This window comes from Phocoena sinus, chromosome 17 (assembly GCF_008692025.1).
Source record: "Phocoena sinus isolate mPhoSin1 chromosome 17, mPhoSin1.pri, whole genome shotgun sequence".
Lineage (NCBI taxonomy): Eukaryota > Metazoa > Chordata > Mammalia > Artiodactyla > Phocoenidae > Phocoena > Phocoena sinus.
The window spans coordinates 24,957,845-24,967,773 of NC_045779.1; positions in this window are offsets into that span (position 1 = coordinate 24,957,845).

The window sequence follows — 9,929 nt, forward strand, 5'->3', positions numbered from 1 at the left end:
TTTGCTATCTGGGTCGCCTAGTGAGGCGGCAGGAGGAAAAATGTGGTTTCTCCGTTCGGTTTTCCCGCGGGCGGAAGTCCTGTCGCCCAGTCCTTAGGAAATATCCAACTGCCTTTATGGAAGATTGCGTGCGTGTGTTACCTCCTCCGTGCTGCAATCGGAGTCCCCGGACGGCCCTCACAGGTTTGTTTTTTTTTTTTTTTTGAATTAACATAACTCCATAACTCTAGGAAGCACAGTTTTGGCACAAGGTATTTGCAGGAATCAAGTGAAGTAGACCCGACCCTGGTTCAATCCTCACTCGTCCTACACCAGTGTTACTTGATTATATAAATGCTCCTTGCAAAGGAGTCAGGGTTTTAAAAAGTAGACTTTTTCTGCCCTGCCTTACTTTCTACATTCTAGTAAGGAAAAAAAAGTCTCTAGCTCTTGAAGTCCTGAGTGTGCACTGAGCCGCATAGGGTCCCTCAGTTGAGAGCACAGACTGATTTAACACACGTCCTGAAGAAAGCTTGTGGTGATTCCATTGGGATGTAGGGAGGTAGGGAGCTTCATGTGCTTGACAAGCCACTCCAAAGATACTGAGAAAGGAGAGACTCTTCTAGGTGGGGTGCAAATGGATGCCATTCCACTTAGGTGACACTAGACACGACTCAGAGTGGATGAGTGACAATCAAAGCTGTACTGAGAGGAATTGTAAAAATATCCAGTGCCTCCTATATAAATTTAACTATTTCCCAATCAATATTCATTGAGGAAGAGGGAAGGGTGGGGTTGGAAATAGGTATCCTTACTTCAAGATTTGCTCTTGAATAAATCTATTTAAAATTTTCATCTCAGACTTTGCTTGGGTCTCTGAAGAAAATTTAGATTTTAGAACTGGAAGTAACAGAAGAAATCTAGCTATCCCAGCCTTTTTTTTTTTTTTTTGAAGAGAAGACAGGTTCATAGAAGTTAAATAATTTGCCCAAATTAGTGGAAGAGCCAGGACTAAAATCAAGTATCAAAGACTTCTGTGTTCTTGAATTTAAGAATCAGTGGCTATCTAGATTTTGTATGTTTCTTTTAGCTGATTGGATCAAACCAATGGCAGGTTTTCTAGAATTTTACTGTTAAAATGTTCTAGATAGGTGGCAAATATTTATTTATGAGTCCAATCTTAATGGAAATGTTTTTTCAGTTCACTAGCTTGGAGTATAGGAAGCATTAAATGATTCAGATAGCTAAGATCACAGTTGTTAACCTCTTTCCATCTCTGTTTAGTCTCCTTTGCTGATTTCTCCTCTAGGTGCTACTTAAACATGCCTGTTTCCCTGTAATTTTGTGCTTGGTCCATTATCAATTTGCATCCTCATTCAAATGAAATTCCATGGTTCCATGATCCCATAACCCTATTCTCTGCCCTGAGAACTTGCTCCCAACTGGAGGTTTCTAGTTCCATATTCTAATTCTAAACTGGAAATGCTTTCTTACCATACCATCCCCTCTCTAACAAGGGAAGTCTGCCACATTAGAAAACCTTGATTCATTTTTCACCTCTCCTTTCTTACTTCTCTCATGGAAGTAGCCATTAAACGCTCTCAATTATGTCTCAGAAATGTCTCTCAAACCTGTACTCTTCAATTTCTTGAGTAATTTCCTCCCAAAAAACTAATTTCCTTGCCCTAAGATCTTCCATTGGGTCTCCATTATTCACAAGATTTTTAGCTTAGTTGGGACAAACTTAACTGGTAAAGTGCTTCAGTTTCCCAGCCTCAGCAATAACTGCTTTCCCTTATCTCCCTACTTCCCAATCATTTCATAAAATACCTCTGGCTTTTTCAGATGTTCATACTTTGGCACATGCCTTTCCTTTTCCTTTGAATGTTTTCTATACCAGAGTTTTCCAAACTTTCTTGAGAATAACAATCAGGTAAAGTGCTTGTTAATAAATACAGCTACTTACATCTTCCCTGGGTCTGATTTAGAGGGTCTGGGATGGATGCTGGGAAGCTATATTTTTAACAAGTGCCCTCACATTCATTCTTATCATTGGATCAGTTTAGCAAACAGGTTTCACTCTTATTCCACCTTCAGAATGTAATTCTGTTAACCTTTCACCTGGGAAAGCCTTCAGAATGCACAGACAAATTCCAGGACATCAACCACATGCTAAAGTAGCACCTGCTACATACTTTTCTTACTAGCACTAACCAGGCAAGATTATAATTTACCTGACCAAAAAAAATCTTCAGTGGCTTCTATTAGCTACAAAATAAATTCTGCACTCAAGTCAGTTTAGCAAGTCTTTTGAGCATCTACTTATATATCAGATATTTATTCTAGGTTTGATACAGAATCGACTAAGACCCAACCTCAAGGAGCTCACATGGTCTAGGAAGGAATGACTCTGCTTGGCATTTAAAGTCTTTCAATCTTGGCTCAACCCAACTTCTCTCACTCTTTATCTTTCAAAGGCCTCTTCATAATGGTGCTCCCGGAGCCTCCATCGCTTCACAACTGCTGTTCTTTCTATTTGGCATGCTCTTCCCTTTCCCATTCGATCTGGTTAATTTCTGCTTTATTTTTTTAGCTGTGGACTCAAGTATCTTTTCCTCAGGAAATTCTTCTTTGTTTTTCCTGACTAGGACAAATCCTGCTATTATGACATTCACTTTGTATCTCCTTCAAGGCATTTGTCCCAGACGCGATTTTCTACTTGTTTGTATGATTATTTGATTAATGTTTGTCTCTCCCTCTAATCTGTAAGCTCTATGAGAACAGGGACCTGGGTTGTGGTTATATAGATATTCACTGTATAACTCTTTGTTAATCTGTCTCTATATGTTTATGTACCTTTCTGTAAATTTGTTATAACCTGAATATCAATTATCTTGCATACCATATTCGAAATCAAATCTTGAATATTCTAAATTCAAGCTTAACAATAACAGCTGAAATTTCTTGATTATTTTATTATGTACCAGGCACTTAAAACGAATCATTTAATCTTCACAAACACTTTAAGATATATGCCATTATTATCCCATTTCATTGAATGGCTTATAAAAACGTTACTCACCTCCTGCCTCCCTGTCTGATCCTTTCCTCCTTCTTCAAGGCCAGCAATGTGTCCTCCTCAAATATCTCTCTTTTCCTGTCCTTCTCCACTTCTCCCTTCTCTTACTCTGACCCTTATGCCCTTCCTCTGTTAAGGACACTTGTGATTACATTGGACCCTCCTGGATATTTCAGGATACTCTCCCCATCTCAAGATCCTAAACTACTAACACTTGCAAAGTCCCTTTGGCCATATAAGGTGACATAGTTACAGGTTTCAGGGTTTAGGATGTGGACAACTTTGAGGGGGGAATTATTCTACCTACCCCAATATATATTTCCTAGAATTGTTCAGTGCTTGACACATGGTAAGGCCTCAAAAAATATCTGTCCACTGAATCAATGAATGAACAAGTCTACATTGACATTCAGCTGCACCAGAAGCTTTATAATCTTAATCAGTATTAATAAAAATAGAATCTTCAGAACAAGGAACATGGATGTGGTAGCTTGTTTCACTCTGCTTGACTGGTCAAAAACACCTGGGATACTGTGCTTGGTCCTGAGTACCGCACTTCAAGTGTGAAAGAGACAATCTAGAGCACATTTAAAGGAAGGCAACCGAATCGTGAAGAACAAAAAACAGTGTTATGTGAAACTCAGAGCCTTTATAATGTTTAGGGCTTAATCAGTAGAGTTGAGGAAGGGTGTGAACAAGAAAAACCCATCAGCAAAGCTACCATCCCCCACTATTATTATAACAGCCAATGTGTGCATCTGTGTGTGTATGTTTGTGCATTAAATGTCTGCGTTTTGGAAAGTATCATCTTTTTTTAGCAACGGTTTGTCTCAGAAGGAGTTTTCACAGGCAATTATTCTTTAGAAAAATAATTTTAGTTGTCCTGATAAACATACATAAAAGTATTTTGAAATGATGTCTTCAATTGTGTTTTGGGACAAATTGGGTAGTCACATATAATTAATTAACTATAAAAGATTTTTGGATGTGCAATAACAGCTACTATTAGCACGGCTCCTTGAAATTCTCACCAATGAAAAGGAATCAAATATTTTAAAATATGAATTCATTTCTAGGGAGTACATTTTTAATATGAGAAAGTGATTTCTTCCTTCTAAAGTGCAGGGTGCAACATCTGTCCAAAGTTTTTTCCTTTGCCCCGGTAAGACAGCCAGAGATTTTGTGAGAACCTTTGCAAACTGGTTTCAGACTTAAAACTTAGAAGTATAGGTGTCTCTTCTGTATCAGAATCACGACAAAGATGACTAGATCTAGGAAATGCATTTCCAAATATTTTCGTATTTTATACCATCATTTGAATATTTTATCACTTATGTTGTATTTCTTCATTCATTCATTCATTCATTTATTCAACAAATATTGATAGAGTGCCTACGATGTGCTAGGGTCTGTTCTAGGAACTGGGAATATAATGGTGAGTAAAATAAAAAAAAATCTCATTTCTCATGGGTAGCATTCTAGTGGGGAGGGGCAAGAGACATAGACAGAATAACAAGACCAAGATAGCACATGATAGATGGTGGTAAATGCTATGAAGAAAAATAAAGTTGGGAAAGGGAATAAGGGTTCTGTAGGAGTAGGAGGGTGAGGGGAGAGGGTTGCAATTTTTAACAGAGTGGGGTGAGAAAGTAATACTTAAATAAAGTCCTAAAAGTGGTGAAGGAGTGAACAAAATGGATGTCTGGCTCCTGGGCAGAGCAGCCAGTGCAAAGGCTCTTCAGTGAGAGTGAGCCTGCTGCATTCTAGCTGGAGTGGGAAGACCAGTGTGGCTGGATCAGACTGGACTGGGGGGAATGGCAGTGAAACAGAGCAGGACCCTACGGTCCTTGCTCCCCATGTCCTCTGCCTGCCTTTTGTCTGTGGAAAAAACTTTAGCCAAAGAATAAGTTTAATCAGAGAAGTGAGAAAATATGGAAACAAAGGAAAACAGCCGAAGGAGACCAAATAGTAATAGTTTAGTCATTAAGCAAATTCAAGGACTTTTAGTTCCTCCTCAGGGCTATACATAATATTCTGAGCCCTATCCTTTGAGCTATCTTACAGATATTGAAACCCTCATCAGGTGGAGAAGCTAACTACATGATGACCAGCTGTGTCCATGACATCAGCTGCCACAATTCCGAGAACTGCCTTCAAGAAATGGAAACAAACCAACCCTGGAACTGAAGATTAACTGTACTTAAAACAAGATGACGCTGGTCAGACCCCTGAAGACCAATTTCAAAATAACAGTCAGAGCTGACTGTGCTGTTTCTGCATGTAGCCCCCTCCCTTCACCTATAAAAGCTCTTACCCCCGATTGTCAGTGGGGGGAAGTCAGCCTTTGGACAGGAGTCCGCCCTCCGCCCAGTTGCCGGCATCCAAAATAAAGCAGACCAACCTTGCCTCTTTATTGGCTTTTGAGGGGAGAGTAGCCAGACCCCATTTTCAGTTACGGTAGGATGTGTGGACAGGGAGGCACTGGTGAAGTGAGGGTGTGGTTGGCAGCACTTCATGTCAGAGCTTGAAGATGTTTGTGAAGATCTTGGCTTTTTATTGGAGTGAGGTGGGAAGTCAATGGAAGGTTCTGAGCCATGCTCACTCTGGCTGCTGTGTAGGGAGACAGCAGCAAGGTCAAGGTGACCATAGGGAGGTCAGTCAGAAGTCTACTGCAGTATTTAACTGAGAGATTAAGAGTGGCTCAGAGCAGCGTGTTAGCAGGGTTGGTGGTGGCGAGTGGCCATGTTTTTGTACGTGGGGCTTGCTGATGGATTGGATGTGGGGTGAGAGAAGAGAGGTGTCAGGGATGACTCCAGGGTTTTGGGCTTGGGTGAAAGGAAGGCTACAGTTATCACCTGAGAGGGAAAGGAGCTGGATTGGATACAATTTATATGTTCCTCCATTAGGTACAAAGTCTCACCTGAGTGCACTCGGGTATAATGAAGTTCTGGAGGTAAATGAAGACGTTAAGAATCAACTTTGGGAAGGCTATGCAGTAAGGATGGTGTTGAAGTAAATGGGTTACATTTCCTTTTCTATACATTAAGTGACTGGTGTAGAAAACACTTTACAGCCAAATCTGATAACCCTTAAATTCTTTAATTTCTTTCTAATCAGGGATGGACAGAGATATGAGAAAACATGGGTAAAGAGCTATGCAGGCAAAACTCAGTCACGGGTACCAGAGACCTTCATTATGAATTAGGGCAACAAAACTTTTATTTTTGCAAAATTATTGTTTTCCATAATGGCTACTTTTGTAGTCATTATTGTGATTGAGTGTTATATACAATGAATATTTGGTTCTAAGAAACAAACAAAAAACCTGCTGATGGAAAGAATGTGTACATGCTTGTTGAGCTGTTTAATAAATAACTATTTGATGATGATTCTGCAGTATGTTTAAAGGGTAATTCTTCTTTTTTGGACAGTTCATCTGGCATTCTAAAAATGGATGTAATTTCAAGGGGTAACCAAAATGCGTCAATTAGCCTGACATCTAGGTCTTTTTAACAGATCTTTAAATTTCCTATTTCCTTTGCCATCTTAACCATGGTAAATCATCCTGAACAAGATCATTCTTTTGAACAACAACCTCCTTATTAACTGAGATCAATTGAGATTAGAAAATGAAAAATACACTAGATGCTGAGAACTCTTTATGAAACCACATTTGTAAGATGAGTATTGAATGAAGATTAATGTGTTATTTTCAGCTTCTATATCATTGATTTAAACATTTATTCTCTATATCCCACTGCTGGATTAAACACTAATATATATTTGGATAGTGTGCTTGTTTGCAAGTATTATCTTTTCCCTATTGAGATTATATATTAATGGAAGGGAATTATTTTTAATTCAAAGGTAGCTTGCTTTGCACACCACATGTGTTTTTGAAAGTGCTACACATCAAATTGAGTAGAACAGATTTTCCATTGAATTATAAATTAATGATTAACTCCTTTGTTCTAATTTCCTATTGATTTTCATTTGCTCTACAAGATCCTTAGCACATCGTGTGGCCCCTATGTGATCTGGACTCAGCCTACTTTTAAAGACAACCTCACAGCACTCTGCTCTTCTGTCTCCAGATACCCTGGTCTTCTTTCAAACTCTAATACTTCAGACTTGAGATTTTTGCACACACTGTCTAAAATGTTCATTCTCTAACACTACCTGCTTTATGTTTTCCATATAGTACATTACTTTCTTAATTATTTGTCTGTCATTCCCTAACTAGAAGGTAGCCTCCAAAAAATGCATGGATTTTAGTTTCTCTTTCCTCACTGCTGAATCTCTAGCATCTAGAACTGTGCTGGGTATATAGTATGCATTCAGAAAAAAATCATAATGAATGAATAAATGAATGAATGAATGATCACTTACCCTGGAATACCAATTTCCCCTCACTATACCTAGGTACCCTCTATTCATCATTCAAATTCCAGCTTAAATGTCACTTTTTCAAGCCACCATTTTTGACCCCTAGGGCAAGATCAGCTTTCTCTACGACTTGTTCTTACATGTCTCTGTATGTCTAAGTTCTCCATAGCACTTATTAGAACTTTAACTTATAAAGTCCATTATTTGTGAGATAATTTGCTTAGCTCCCGTCTTCTCTTCTAAACTGTAAAATGTCCTTATCTTGTTTTTAATCACCTCCCCAACATCTAGCAAAATGCCTGGAACAGAGACATGCTCCATAAATAGCTGTTGGATATAAACATGGATAGATGGATGGTCAAGCAACTCCTCATTATAAATTTCAGTCTCTTTGTTCCACTTGTTCAATGTTCTCTCAACAAAAAAATAGTGGTTAGTGAACCAGAGGGAATGTTTTTCTATACCGGACAGGTTCTTATTTAAACATACTCCTCCATGAATTCAGTAATGCTTGTAGGATCCCTTAAAGCTGATGCCTCATACCAGCCTCTTTACCCCCCATGTTATTTAATGAAATAAATACTTTATGAGTTTCTCCTCTGGACCAAACTACACAGGAGGGAAAGGTCATGTAAACAATAGAAAGACCAGAAGCTTTAAAACAGAAAGATCTCTTACACTTTGACTGCCTGTGTGAGCTTGGCTAAGTTACCAGTTGAGCCATGGGTTCTTCATCTGTCAAAGAGAAACAGCAATACCTATCTTGTGTGGTTGATGTAAGGATTATTAATAATGCATGTAGTGTGCTTGCCATATAATAGGTGCTCAAAATATGGCACCTGTTACTACTATCACGATAAGGTAAGCTCCTAGAGGGCAGACTACACTTGCATTCCCAGAACCTTATGTATAGAATACTCTTAGTAAAGGTTGGTTAATCTGACCAGCAGAATATGTGCTACTTCTCCACTCTCAACGGGTTTTAAATCTAAGCATGAAAATAAGTTCCAAAACAGATTCATGAAATATTTAGATAATAACAAAATATAATCCTTATTATAGTGTACTATATACAAGATTAGAGCAAAATATGTGTTACAGGCCATAAGTGCTTTGGATGGCCAGGCAGGAAATGGTAAGAGGTGGCTGGCTATAGTTATTGGGAAATGATAAGTTCCCATGTCTGTGTGTGTAAGATATAGACCAGTAAGCCTCCTATAAAAATATTCAATTTCTTTGTCATTAGCTCTACCAATGTTGGATAAAATGGTAGAAAGCGTCAACCTGATGCTTCTGGGTAAATATGATGGCAGACAAAATTGGGTTATTGATCGTGAGTAGCAAGCTGTATCTGTCATAGTAATGGATGCTTTTCCCCCTTTAACAATCAGTGGTTAGTTAGCTAATGATCACGCATAGGTTCTGATGACGGTGAGTAATGCTGCTCAAATAGGGCTGTATTATGTGGAGTACATCCTAGCCTTGGAAAACTAGAACATAGACTCAATCCCATATTCCACATCTTTGCAGCATGCTCTGTACAGGTTTTCAGTTGAATTGCATCATCCATAATCATTACTTATCGTGGTCCCTTTATCTTAACCAAACTCTTTGGTTACAGCTCTACTAGATGGGACTGAGATAGTGAGAATGAACAAAACAATGCTGCTTTTTCCTAAGACGTTGTCTCCTTTTTGTTACTTAGATGTCTCTGTAAATGTATTTGACATAGATCCAAACACAGGCACCCCATTAAAGGCTTTGGTACACTAGCAATCATACTGAAAGCTTCAGATGCCTAGTTACAGAACTGAATGCAGCCATCAACACACTCAGAAGTCCTCACATTAGGGAAAGAGATGACCACCGTCTTTCGTCACCTCAAGCCATGTAAGGATGATCTAGAATCCACCCATGCCAACTGGCAACCAGGCACACATCAACCTGCCCAGATTCTACACCTGCGGCAACAAGCCCAGTCAGACCAGCCGTCCTGAGAATGAGCTACTTGCCCACACACCTGCATCACAGTGACAGACAAATGTCCTGCAAGCCGCTGTCCTCCACACTCCTACACACACCATGCACACCTACATGAACGCGCCTGAATATTCTCATTCACAAGGACAGAGACCTGACACTGTGCTCACACGATCACAAACAAAAGCACATGTGGAATTATGCGTTTTGTTCATCCAGGGCAGCAAAGCGCACTTATTAAACACAGGCTTTCATGCCCCGCCCAAGACCCTTGGAAGAGTGGTTTGCTTTTCTCTGAGCCATGCACAAACTAGTCCTTCACCCCCGGGTGAGTGCCCAGCGTAGATAAAAGAGCAACTCGGCTGCAGTCCCGTCGGTCTTTTCAACTCTTTTCTCCGCCTGAACTCCCTGGGGGCCGGGTGGCGCCGGTCGGCCACGTCCGACTCCGGTGTCCTCCCCGCCCCTGCCGCGCGACGGGGCGGGGCCCAGCCGGCGGCCAGGAAAT